The sequence below is a fragment of the Sciurus vulgaris genome (genome assembly GCF_902686455.1).
Source record: "Sciurus vulgaris genome assembly, chromosome: 16".
Classification (NCBI taxonomy): Eukaryota; Metazoa; Chordata; class Mammalia; order Rodentia; family Sciuridae; genus Sciurus; species Sciurus vulgaris.
The window spans coordinates 70,516,304-70,528,120 of NC_136477.1; the positions used below are offsets into that span (position 1 = coordinate 70,516,304).

General features: G+C 32.7%; 1 pseudogene across 1 annotated transcript; it reads left to right on the top strand.

Moving 5' to 3' along the window:
* The first annotated feature begins 5,440 nt into the window (after positions 1 to 5,440).
* LOC306647161 (asparagine--tRNA ligase, cytoplasmic-like) lies at positions 5,441 to 8,672 on the top strand (annotated as a pseudogene). Its single transcript has 2 exons — positions 5,441 to 5,476; positions 6,137 to 8,672. The product of its transcript is annotated as an asparagine--tRNA ligase, cytoplasmic-like (transcript).
* Positions 8,673 to 11,817: the final 3,145 nt, after the last annotated feature.

Consider the following 11,817-nt stretch of genomic DNA (forward strand, 5'->3'; position numbering starts at 1 on the left):
ACATAAGAGGGTAACAATGAAGAACAATAAAGAGACCTACCTGAATTTCTAATTTGTAAACATGCTGAATTCCATCTTGCAAAGAAACTCCACAATGTCCAGTATTAGACTTTCTTATAGCAAGGATGACTTTCAGTTACATACACACAACTTTCAGGTTTTTGTAAGATTGAAAGTGTCTCAAAAGTACAAAACAAGAATTTAATTTATGTTTGGTGCTTTATTTCAAATTAAGATTTGGATCAATAGTATTAAAATCAAAGGTGCATTCCCTGTAATGGTGTATGAAGACTGACACTGAGCACATTAAATGAAAGAATCATTATACTGTTAAATCAAAAAAGTTTTACCCAGGTTTCCAAACTTTTCAAAATTTTGTACATTAGTTGTTTAAAAAAGAACAGAGATTCCCTGTCAACTAAGTCTACTATTTTCATTCCTGCTGTTTATTTTCTATTACTTCTACCTTTTATTATTACTTACTGTTTATTTATTACTTTTTACTTATTATTTTCTTGCATTTTGTTACTGTGGAAGATAGAATGTTTCTAAGTTAGTAGCATTACAGATAGTGACAAGTTAAAGAAAAAGCATATTTTAAGAATTTCTTACCCTTCAATGAAATATTTTTATTTCTAAAGTTATTTTTAAGAAATTTTAACTCATGCAATTCCCCATGACAGCACAGACAGGAGACTGCTAGGAGGCTAAACAAACAGATGCCTATTGTGTTACCAAGAAAGCAAAATATTTTCTGTTTCAGTAAAAGATTTTAAGCCTATTAAAAATTACACATTTCCTCTCAAACTGATAGGATACTTTCAAGAATTGAAAGCTTCATTCCTCCTAATTTTGTTACCTTTTCAGAGCAAGATATAATTCTTTAGACATCAATGTTCACAATTTTCCAGGTTGGCAAAACCATACACTTAGATGATGAACAAGAAAGTCTTACATTTTTCAAATAAGAATTTATTTACCTTTCCATGTTTTTCTAATTTGATGTAGGTTTCCATTTTCCCAAGCCAAATTTCTGACTGCAAGCAAAACTATGATAAGTTGAGTATTTATTCTTAAAATTTATCTCTTCCTCAACATCTAAAACTCTCCAATTCTACAGTGTTTAAGAATAGAAACAGTTGGTTACAGTCAAATTGTTGAACATCTCTAATGTTTGAAAATATACTTGATGTTGGAATATTGAAAGGGTAGTAAGCATCAGTATTCATAATTGAAACAGTCAACCTACCTTACACATGGATTGGATAATGGTCTGCTGTGAATGCTTTGTTTTATTTTAAGAACCCAAATTTTAAACTACCACAGATTTTAAGATACTAAAGAATCTTATAAAATTACTATTTGATTTTTCTTTTAAAAAAATCACAAAAGAGCAAGGCTGGGAATATGGCTCAGTTGGTAGAGTGCTTGCCTTGCAAACACAAGAACCCAAATTTTAAACTACCATTTTATTTTAAGATACTAAAGAATGTTATGAAATTACTATTTGATTTTTCTTTTAATGAAATCACAAAATATCAAGGCTGGGGATATAGCTCAGTTGGTAGAGTGCTTGCCTTGCAAACACAAGGCCCTGGGTTCAATCCCCACTACCACCAAAAAAATAATAATAATAACAATTTTCTGACCAATCTTTAAATTTCTATGGAACCTTGAAAAAAAAAAGAGGCTAAAAAGATGAGTTTCAGGTTCTCCAATCATAATACACTTAAAAAGAAAACCAATTTACATTCTACTGTAGATCAGGAAACATGCAAACACAGATCCAATAATGTAAGTCTCATTTTTCTCTCCTTAAAAGTTTAAAAGTGAGTTCCTAAACTCTTTCTTTTAAACCTTAAACTCACTACTTATTTTTTATGGAGTCAATAAATGAGGTAGATGGAATATATCAAAATATGTCACAAAAACACAATATATCCAATACATATTTAAAAAGAAAATTTAAAAAAGTAAGCAAACTTAACATCAAAGATTGGAAAAACAATATAGACAGGTGGAAAATAGGAACTGAAAGAAAAAACTTAAAAAAAAAAGTAAACAGAAGCCAAGAAAAAGAATTTCCTTAAAATTGTTTTCTAAAATCCCTTTGCAATAGAAGATACAATAATAATCTAAAAAAGGATTCACTTCTTTCATAGAAGATGCTAATGTCTTTAAATAAAATGCTAGTGAAAGGAAGTAATGCATAACTTCAGTTTTCATAGGTATATAAATCATATTAAATTATTAAAATATTGCATTGTACTCCAGCCCTAGAGAATCAAATTTGCAATTTTCTGGAGTTCTCAAATAAATAAAACTGATACTTGATGATTAGACTTGGCATCATTTACTACTTTAGACAAAACAATAATCTTTCCAAAGTTGAATGGCCAAAAGTAGAGGAGGTCCCACAAAGCAATTGATTTTATCCTTTTGTTACAATGACATACACCAAGTTAAAATGATGTAGAAAACTGCAGGTCCAACTAAGAAGTTCTTAATTCAAATCTCAAAAACTAAAACTCTAGTCATAGGTACTATACTACTACATGACTGAAAAACTGCTTCTGTTTGCTTTTATTGTTACCTTTTTGCCTTATGTATATGATGCTTTTCATGAAAAACATTATATTAGAAAAATGAAGTTTTAAAACCATCATATACTACCTACCCAGGTACTGTCTTGTATGTAATTTATTATTTACTAAATTCTTTCTTTCTACTACCAATAGTTGTGCAGAATAATGAAGCAAAACTATAAGATACAAAAATTTCCAGAAACAAATGAAGATTTTTACTTCAGTATGGAAAATGTGGCCAACAGCCCACTCTCTGGTACATGATAGCCTGATTCCAATAATTTTTCACTTTATATTAAACTTTACAAGGTTAAGAAACTATGATAAAATGACATTATTTTCTTATACATGTGTGGTCTTCAGATGTTTAAACTTACAAACATGGAACTACTGCACTTTCAACTTAAATTTTAAGTTTTGGGTCATCTTTTACTGAGGGAAAATAACACTATGTTGAAAACAAGCGTAAGCCAATATGAACAAAATAATGAGTATCCATGAAAAAAATGTATATATAGTCATTGTCTATAACACAGAGAAGTTCAGGAGAAGACATGACTGACCTAGAAACCTTTTCTTCTCAGTAGTAGGAAATTTTTCTTACTCATTTGTGTATCTTAAGCAAATACTAGACTGCCCTTAATATGAAGTACACTTTGGTCTAGTGGTGATCATGACAAAAACAATGCAGTTTGCTTTAAAGATTATGCCAGTGAAAAAAATAGGTTATATAAGTGATTGACTATAAATTAATTGTTTGAAAGATGAAATGTGACTATACAGTGTAAGGAATAACTTGAAAAGGATACATGAAAGACTTAAGAACCACTCTTCAGAGAATAAAAATTAATGACATTAGAATATACTGAAACTTTTTTTTAAAGTAACTGGTTGGAAATAATTAACTGTGTATTTCAGCTCATAGAGGGGATTTTTAATGTTCCTAACACAGAGAAATAGTGAATATTTAAGGTGATAGATATGCCAGTTAATCTCATCTAATTAGCACACATTAATACATGTATTGAAATGTCAAAATACCAAATAAATCTATAAAATTATGTGCCCATTAAAAAGACATTCATATATAAATAAAAACAATTATTATACTGCAATTATGAAGTTAAATTCAAATAATCAGTCTCTAATATAAACAGCACTACTGAATTCCACCAATGCAAGCAGGTGGAGAATTCAAGCAAAAGGCAGTTACATTAATAAACTATCAGATCTTAATTCAAAGAGTAAAGCATACTGCAATATCCCCACATTTTAAACCCTGAATAGTAATTACTATAATTAATAAATTTTAAATGGAATATTTAGAAAAATGTGATTGCATTTTTATCTGCTGAACACAAGATTAACAATAGATATAATCACTAGCTTATTTACATGCTCTCCAGTGGAAATTATTCAGAGAACAGAAGACAATACTCATTTACTCAACATTTAGCAAGCACGTTAGTTGCTGAGCATACAGTGAAGAAGACACACGTGATCCCCACTTTCATGAGTTCACAATCTAGAATGAGTTGCACCTTATTTTGAATTAAACCTTTGAAAGTTGCATGAAAACAAAAATAATAGCTTAAAAAGGTACAGTGAACTTTGTATTTTAATATAATATAAAATCTCCCTTAATTCTGCTTTCCAGACAAAAAACAATCATTTTTCTGATAGTTCATTGTTCTAAGAAAATACTTCACTTTTTGACAGTCCATGAAAATTCCTATTCTGATAGCTCTTGCAGCAAAAGCACATGAACACTAAAAATATACATACACAAGATAAGTTACAACTTGTAATAGTTCCTCCTATAATTCAGTGTACTTTGTAAGCAGTAGCAAGTGTAACAAGAGAGTTCTAGCTAGCTTTGTTTCTAGCAACATAATTCATGCATCACAGTCATGAAACTGTATTAATAAGGTGGAGATGCATTTCCAGTTTATCTTTAGAACAAGTGAAGAATATGCTGAGGTTCTACAGGTGCCATGTTAAAGGTGAGTATGTATTGAAAAACACTGTGGACAGCAGAAGGTTACTTCAAACACCCATTTCCCTCCCTGTGAGAATTACTGAATTGTTCTGTTTGACAACAATGTGTTCTGCTTGTTGACATGTGGGGACAGAAGAGACTGAAAACTTAATTTTACTCACCATTTTTTTCTTACAAAAATTATCAGTATAGGGATGAGAAATCCACACAGTGGGAAGAAATAAGCACTTCTAATGTGCTAATATTTAATTTTAATATAATGACACAAATGTTCATATATAGAGTTTCATTCTATTGATGTTACACTTAAAAGTCTCATAAAACTTGTACTGGTATGCCATTATTGGAAATGCAACAAAACTCAGATGAATTCTCACTATTGGCATATAATGTTTCCCATTAGTTTAATATTTAACCGTGTTAAGAGAATCCTTCATTTATTATGAGCCATATATAAGTATTACATAATACTTCCCAATCCAGTAACCAGTATCTTTAATATGAGACATGATTACTAAATATAACATTGTATCCTGGATGGGATTCTGGGACAAAAATGGTTGGTAGTAAAAAGCTAGTGAAAGCTGAATAAAATGTGGAGTTTACTAAATAGTAATGTACCAATATTGGTTCCTTAGTGGTACAAAATGTATTAAAGTAACCTTCTACTAATAATAGTAATAACTGGGTATGTGGTGAAATCACTGTATTACCTTTGTAATTTCTCTGCTAATCTAAAATTAAAACAGTTTAATTAAATAGAAAGTCAATAGGAAGGATGAAGTTAAGAAAAGGAGACTGAATACAAAAGAGTTAATAGGTATAACAGATATTTCAATAACCCTGAGCAGATGAGATGGGAAAAAATGGCAACACAATTGAAAAGAAGAGGGTAAGTGTAGACAGATTTTCATGATTGTTATTCAGAAAATGGGGGAGTTTCAGGATTACAGCATTTGGTTTTTCTATTATGTAGAAGAAATCAGCTCCTTGCTTAGAGTAAGACAGTGCTATATATAAAACTGAGGGTCCACTTGAGGTAGATGACCATGGACTTACAGTAGATCCCATCAGCATTCCCTGTCACTCTCTCAAGCAAAAATGAATTCTAGGATTAATTTTCTTAATTCCCATCTAAGACAAAGGGTAAGTTGTGCATGGAAACTTGAACTCTCAATACATGTGAAGAATATTTGTTTTTACCCAACTGCTTTCCATCCATTCTTAACCTCACCCTTGATCTTTATACATGAAGTCTAAGGTTCAGATTTCTATATTGAAGAATAGACCTCACTGAGGAAAAAAATCTAATTTTAGATACATAATGAATACAGAATCTATGTGAACTTGAATTCTAATTGCTGTGAAAAATAATTTTCTTTTGCCATCCCTTTTCCCTTAACCCACTCTTTTACCTACTTCCCACCTTCAAATATAAACACAATGTAAAGATGTTTTGGAAGCCGTCCATGCACGTTGGGGTGACTAGGCGGCGGCAGTGCTGGGACCATGTCCTTGGAGGTGACCAGGGCGACTGCAGGAATGGTGCTAGGCTTTGATGACAGTAGGAAAAGAACCATTTCCTAACATTTATGTAGATTCACAAAAAGAAAATGAGAGGTGGGACATTATTTCTAAATCACAGATGAAGAACATTAAAAAAAAATGTGGCATAGGGAGCAAATGAAGAGTGAATCCCGGGAGAAGAAAGAGGCAGAAGATAATTTACGAAGAGAAAAGAACCTGGAAGAAGCAAAAAAGATTACCATTAAAAATGATCCAAGTCTTCCAGAATCACAATGTGTGAAGATTCATGCATTAGAAGGGTATAGAGGCCAGAGAGTAAAGGTGTTCAGCTGGGTCCATAGGCTGCGTAAGCAAGGAAAGAATTTAGTGTTTTTGGTGTTGTGAGATGGTACAGGTTACCTTCAGTGTGTCTTGTCGGATGAGTTGTGTCAGTGTTACAATGGAGTAGTCTTGTCTACTGAGAGTAGTGTTGCTGTATATGGAATGCTAAATCTTACCCCAAAGGGCAAGCAGTCTCCAGGAGGCCACGAGTTGAGTTGTGACTTCTGGGAACTTGTGGGGCTGGCCCCTGCTGGAGGAGCTGATAACTTAATCAATGAAGAATTTGGTGTTGACATCCAGCTGAACAACAGATACATGATGATCCGAGGAGAAAATATGTCCAAAATCCTAAAAGCACGTTCTGTGGTCACCAGGTGCTTCAGAGATCACTTCTTTGATAGGGGGTACTGTGAAGTTACTCCTCCAACGTTGGTACAGACACAGGTAGAAGGTGGCGCCACACTCTTCAAGCTTGACTATTTTGGGGAAGAGGCATTTTTGACTCAGTCCTCTCAGTTGTACCTGGAGACTTGCCTTCCATCCTTGGGAGATGTTTTTTGTATTGCACAGTCATACAGAGCAGAACAGTCCAGAACACAAAGGCACCTGGCTGAATATACTCACGTGGAAGCTGAGTGCCCTTTCCTGACCTTTTTGGATCTCCTGAACAGATTGGAGGACTTGGTTTGTGATGTGGTAGATAGAGTCTTAAAGTCACCGGCAGCAAGCATAGTGTATGACCTCAACCCGAACTTTAAACCTCCCAAACGGCCTTTCAGATGAATGAACTACTCAGTTGCTATTGTGTGGCTAAATGAACACAATATAAAGAAAGAAGATGGGACTTTCTATGAATTTGGAGAAGATATCCCAGAAGCTCCTGAGAGACTGATGACAGACACCATTAATGAACCAATCTTGCTGTGTCGATTTCCTGTGGAGATCAAGTCCTTCTATATGCAACAATGTCCAGAGGATTCCCGCCTTACTGAATCTGTCAACGTGTTGATGCCTAATGTTGGTGAGATTGTGGGAGGCTCAATGTGTATCTGGGATGGTGAAGAAATACTGGCAGGTTATAAAAGGGAAAGAATTGACCACACTCCTTATTACTGGTATACAGATCAGAGAAAATATGGTACATGTCCTCACGGGGGATACGGCTTGGGCTTAGAATGATTCTTGACTTGGATTCTGAATAGGTATCACATCCGAGATGTGTGCTTGTACCCTCGATTTGTCCAGCGCTGTAAGCCGTAACTGATTCCTCCTGAAATGTGAAGAATGGTCGCAAAAGGAACAGTCTGCCTCATTAAAAAGAAACAAAAAGCCAAATTGTCCCATGTTTGTTCCGTTGGGTATAGCTTTCCCTTTTTTATTCCCACGGCCATAAAACCATAAAAAGTAGTCCACATTACTTGAACATCAAGGGACATTGATATCATTTTAAGAAAAATATCCATTACAAAGTCTGGGGAAATATGTGGCATGTAACTCTGTAGTTATGAATACATTTCAGCATTTTATCCAGTTAGAGTAATTGTGTTAAATATGGCATACATAATTAAACAGTTTTTAATTAAGGTCTAAGGTATCCCAAAAGCTTAATCTTTCTGTACTTTTAAATGTAACTGGAATTCTTTAATTTATATCATTTTATTGTGTCATTGAGTTAAAATACATCTGTGGGGGCAGATTGCATTGTTGCTTAAAGATATGCTAGTGTTAAAGTGCAACACAGGAGTAGATCCTGGAATCTAATGAATACATTGTTTGGCATCAGTAAATCTTTTCTGAATCCACATAGCTGCTTTTCATTTTGAGGCATATGAATTGATATGGAAGAATTTGTAAAAATGGAATTTTTAAATTAAAATTTAAAGGGAGCATAATTGTTGGGGAGGGGGTGGTATTTAAATGAATGACAACATCTCTTATAGCATTATTGTAAGGTAAAGGGGTAGACTGAGCTTCCTTCTTTCCTGATGATTCTTATAATTAAAAATATGTTCCAAAAAAATTTGGCAGGTCGACTCTTAATAAAACTGTAAGTAACTATGTCCTTAGAGCTGCCATGTCCTTAGAGCTGGTCTGTGCTACTTACACACTTCACAGCAGGCTTATTGAATGGCTTCAGAGCAGATTTAGTTAATTTCTTCCTCAAATGCATGCCAGGTATTCTCAATAGGCTGTATTTTCCCAGCAATCAATAAATGAACACTCATTAAAAGCTCAAAAAATTTTTATTTTGAAGAATAATTTTTGAATATATTTTTAAAAATCTGCTTAGTAATGTAAATGAGAACAAAAGGAATGCATGGATAGAAACCAAAATATAGCTGGGATGATTAATTTGAAACTTATAAGCCATTTCAAAATCAAAAAGTATCAGAAATGAATAGGAACAGACAACAATAATTACTAAAACCCCAATTACTAAGCAATCATAAGAGGGTTTCACATAGATGGCAAGAGAAAAGTCTTTTTAAATAACAGTTTTAAGAACTGTATGGTAAGGGTTGGGGACAGAGTTCATTGGTAGAGCACCTACTTAGTATTCTGGAGATCCAGGGTTTGATAACCCCCCAAAAAAGTTATTATATGCTATTAAATCATTATTTCCCTTCCAATCAGAACAAACATAATTCAGAATTCATCTCAGTACAAATCTTTTATAAATATTGAGAGCCAAAGAAAACTTTTGACCAGAAAATAAAGTGAAAAAATATATTTTAAATTATTGTAAGCAGTGATATGCAAAACTATGATAATCACAGACATGTACCAAAATCAAGTTGTTTACACTTTGTCAATGTGTTCAGAGTGTATACAGAATAAAGTAATTATACACTTTAGAATATCTAATCAAAACAGAAGGTTTTGTGAATAAAAAAATCCCATGATATAATATATGAAAAGGAGATAAATAACTGTGAGAACCTCAGAAGTAATCATTAAGTTCCTCCCTTAGACACAAAGTTCAACTGGGTATCATGTCCTGTCTACTTTCTCTCAGCATGACCTCTACGGTCTGTGTACTACTATTTATTTCCATATGATGGCCACACTATCTATAATTTTGAATAAGTTCCTAATTCATTTACATGCTTCTTGTCTGTCTCTTACTCTAGTTCATTGTCTCTATTTTTCCTGAAACTCTTATTTGAAAGAAAAGTGTGATCATGTCAGTCCTTGTTTAAATAAACACTTTTTATTACATGAGATGTTCAGACTCTTTGACTTGATATCTCATGCTTTTTATAATCTGGTTCATCCTATCCTTTCAAATCCTATTTTTAAAATAAATTATTACATATTGACCCTTCTTATCTGTTAAAATTTCCTTAATATAACATACACATTCCTATCTCTGGGTTTATTACATAAAATTTTGAATGCTCCTCATTCATAGATTCATGTTCAAATTGACAAATTTCTACTCATCTTTCAAGGACCACCTCAAGTGCTTCCTTCTCTGAAGAATTGTGATTTGCAGAACACTTATTTTTTGCCCATTTTATTCATTACAACACTTTATATGTATCTCTAGTAAAGGACTCTAGTCATCCAAAGACAATATGCAATCATCTGAACTTATGACAAATATCAAAGTGCGCCAGGAAAAGCTGTCCTTTCAATTACAACTGCTACATACTAGAAGATGTTTATAAGATATAAAGCTGACAAAGTTCCTCTATGTAGAATGTAAATAATTCCTATAAATCAGTAAGGAAAAGGTAGAAAAACCAGTAGAAAATAGATAAGAGATTTGGGCAATTAATTTACAAAAGAGGATACCTAAATGACCAACAAACATATTTAAAAGTGTTCAACTTAGAAAATAAAATGCAAAATAAAACCACAATGAGACCACTATTTTACCAGAAAAGTTAAAATTAAAAAAGAAAAAGCCTCAAAAATGGGCAAGAAGACCAATCAGAACAATCATACATTGATGTTGGAAGTAGAAATGAGTAAAACTACTTTGGAAACCTGTTACCTTTTCTAGGAATGCTGAATATATATATATATGATATGAACCAATATTTTCATGAAGTGCTTACGTATATTAAGAAAAAAACATCTGAATTTGAAGTATCCAAATGAATCTCAAAGAGATATAACTGAAATCACATTTTTTGAAAAGAGGACTTTGCTAAAGCCCTCTACAATGATGTCAGTCTAGATTTCTGGAATTTAAAAGAATCACTTTTCCTGAACAGGGAAACAAAAATGAATATTCTGTAGAGTATAGAATACTATGATTAATGCATACTTTCCTTGGAATAGTAATTAGGAGAAAGGAAATATTCAGAATACAACTCATTAATATAATTATAACAGCTCTTACAGGTGTCATTTACCTTCATGAAAATTTTCAAATTGCTTTATTTGCTTGATAGGTGTGTGTGTGTGTGTGTAAGTGTGTGTGTGTGTTTATATACAAAAACACACATACAAAGGTATATTTATATACTTTTAGAGTGTTACCTCCATTGAGATCCATCTATGTTTATGATTTCTGTGACAAACAACTGTACGTGACTGAAATACATCAGATGACTTCCCAGAAGCTTGGTCACTCTCAATATCTGATCCCATATTTAGACATTTGTGAACAATATCTGTATCAGAAAATGAGACAATATTTAACTTAACAAATATTTATTTTATCCTACTATGTAATTAATTATTATTGCAGGTAAAATATAGACAACCAACATACAAAAACCAGAGCATTACCATCTTTTATAGTTGAGTTTTTATGTGTGCAGTTAAGAGATCAAAACATTAACTCAAAGCCCTGACCTGTAGTGTTTTGATTTCCTCCATAGCAGACTTCATGCTACCAACACGACACTAAATGTGTAACAATGGGAATAACATGCAGTAGCGCACCACTACATGGTACTCTGTAATAAATATATCACAGAAGTAACTCTTTATCACAGAGATAACAATAGTAAAAAGCACTAGAACAATCAGAAATAATGACTCTTGCATATTCATTACTTTAGATTTTGAACTTATCTTAATTATAAGTTCATATAATTAAAAAATAACAATAGCCATGTTTAACAGGCAATATTGCTGAAAATTTAAGAATTTAAATTTAAATTTTAGTGTGAGCTGACTGCAGCACACCATTCCCGAGGGTCACACCTAAACAGGTAAAGGCTACATACATTATCTACAGATATAAACTGCATGAGTACATATTTCCAAAATTCATGAAACACATCAGGAAATAATCTGCCATGGCAAGAAAGAATGCAAGCACTAGAAAAAATGCTCAGAAACTTAAGAAAATAAAATTATCTAATGAAACAATAAAATTTTTTTTGTTTAGCTGGGTGTGGTGGCACACACCTGTAATGCTGAGGC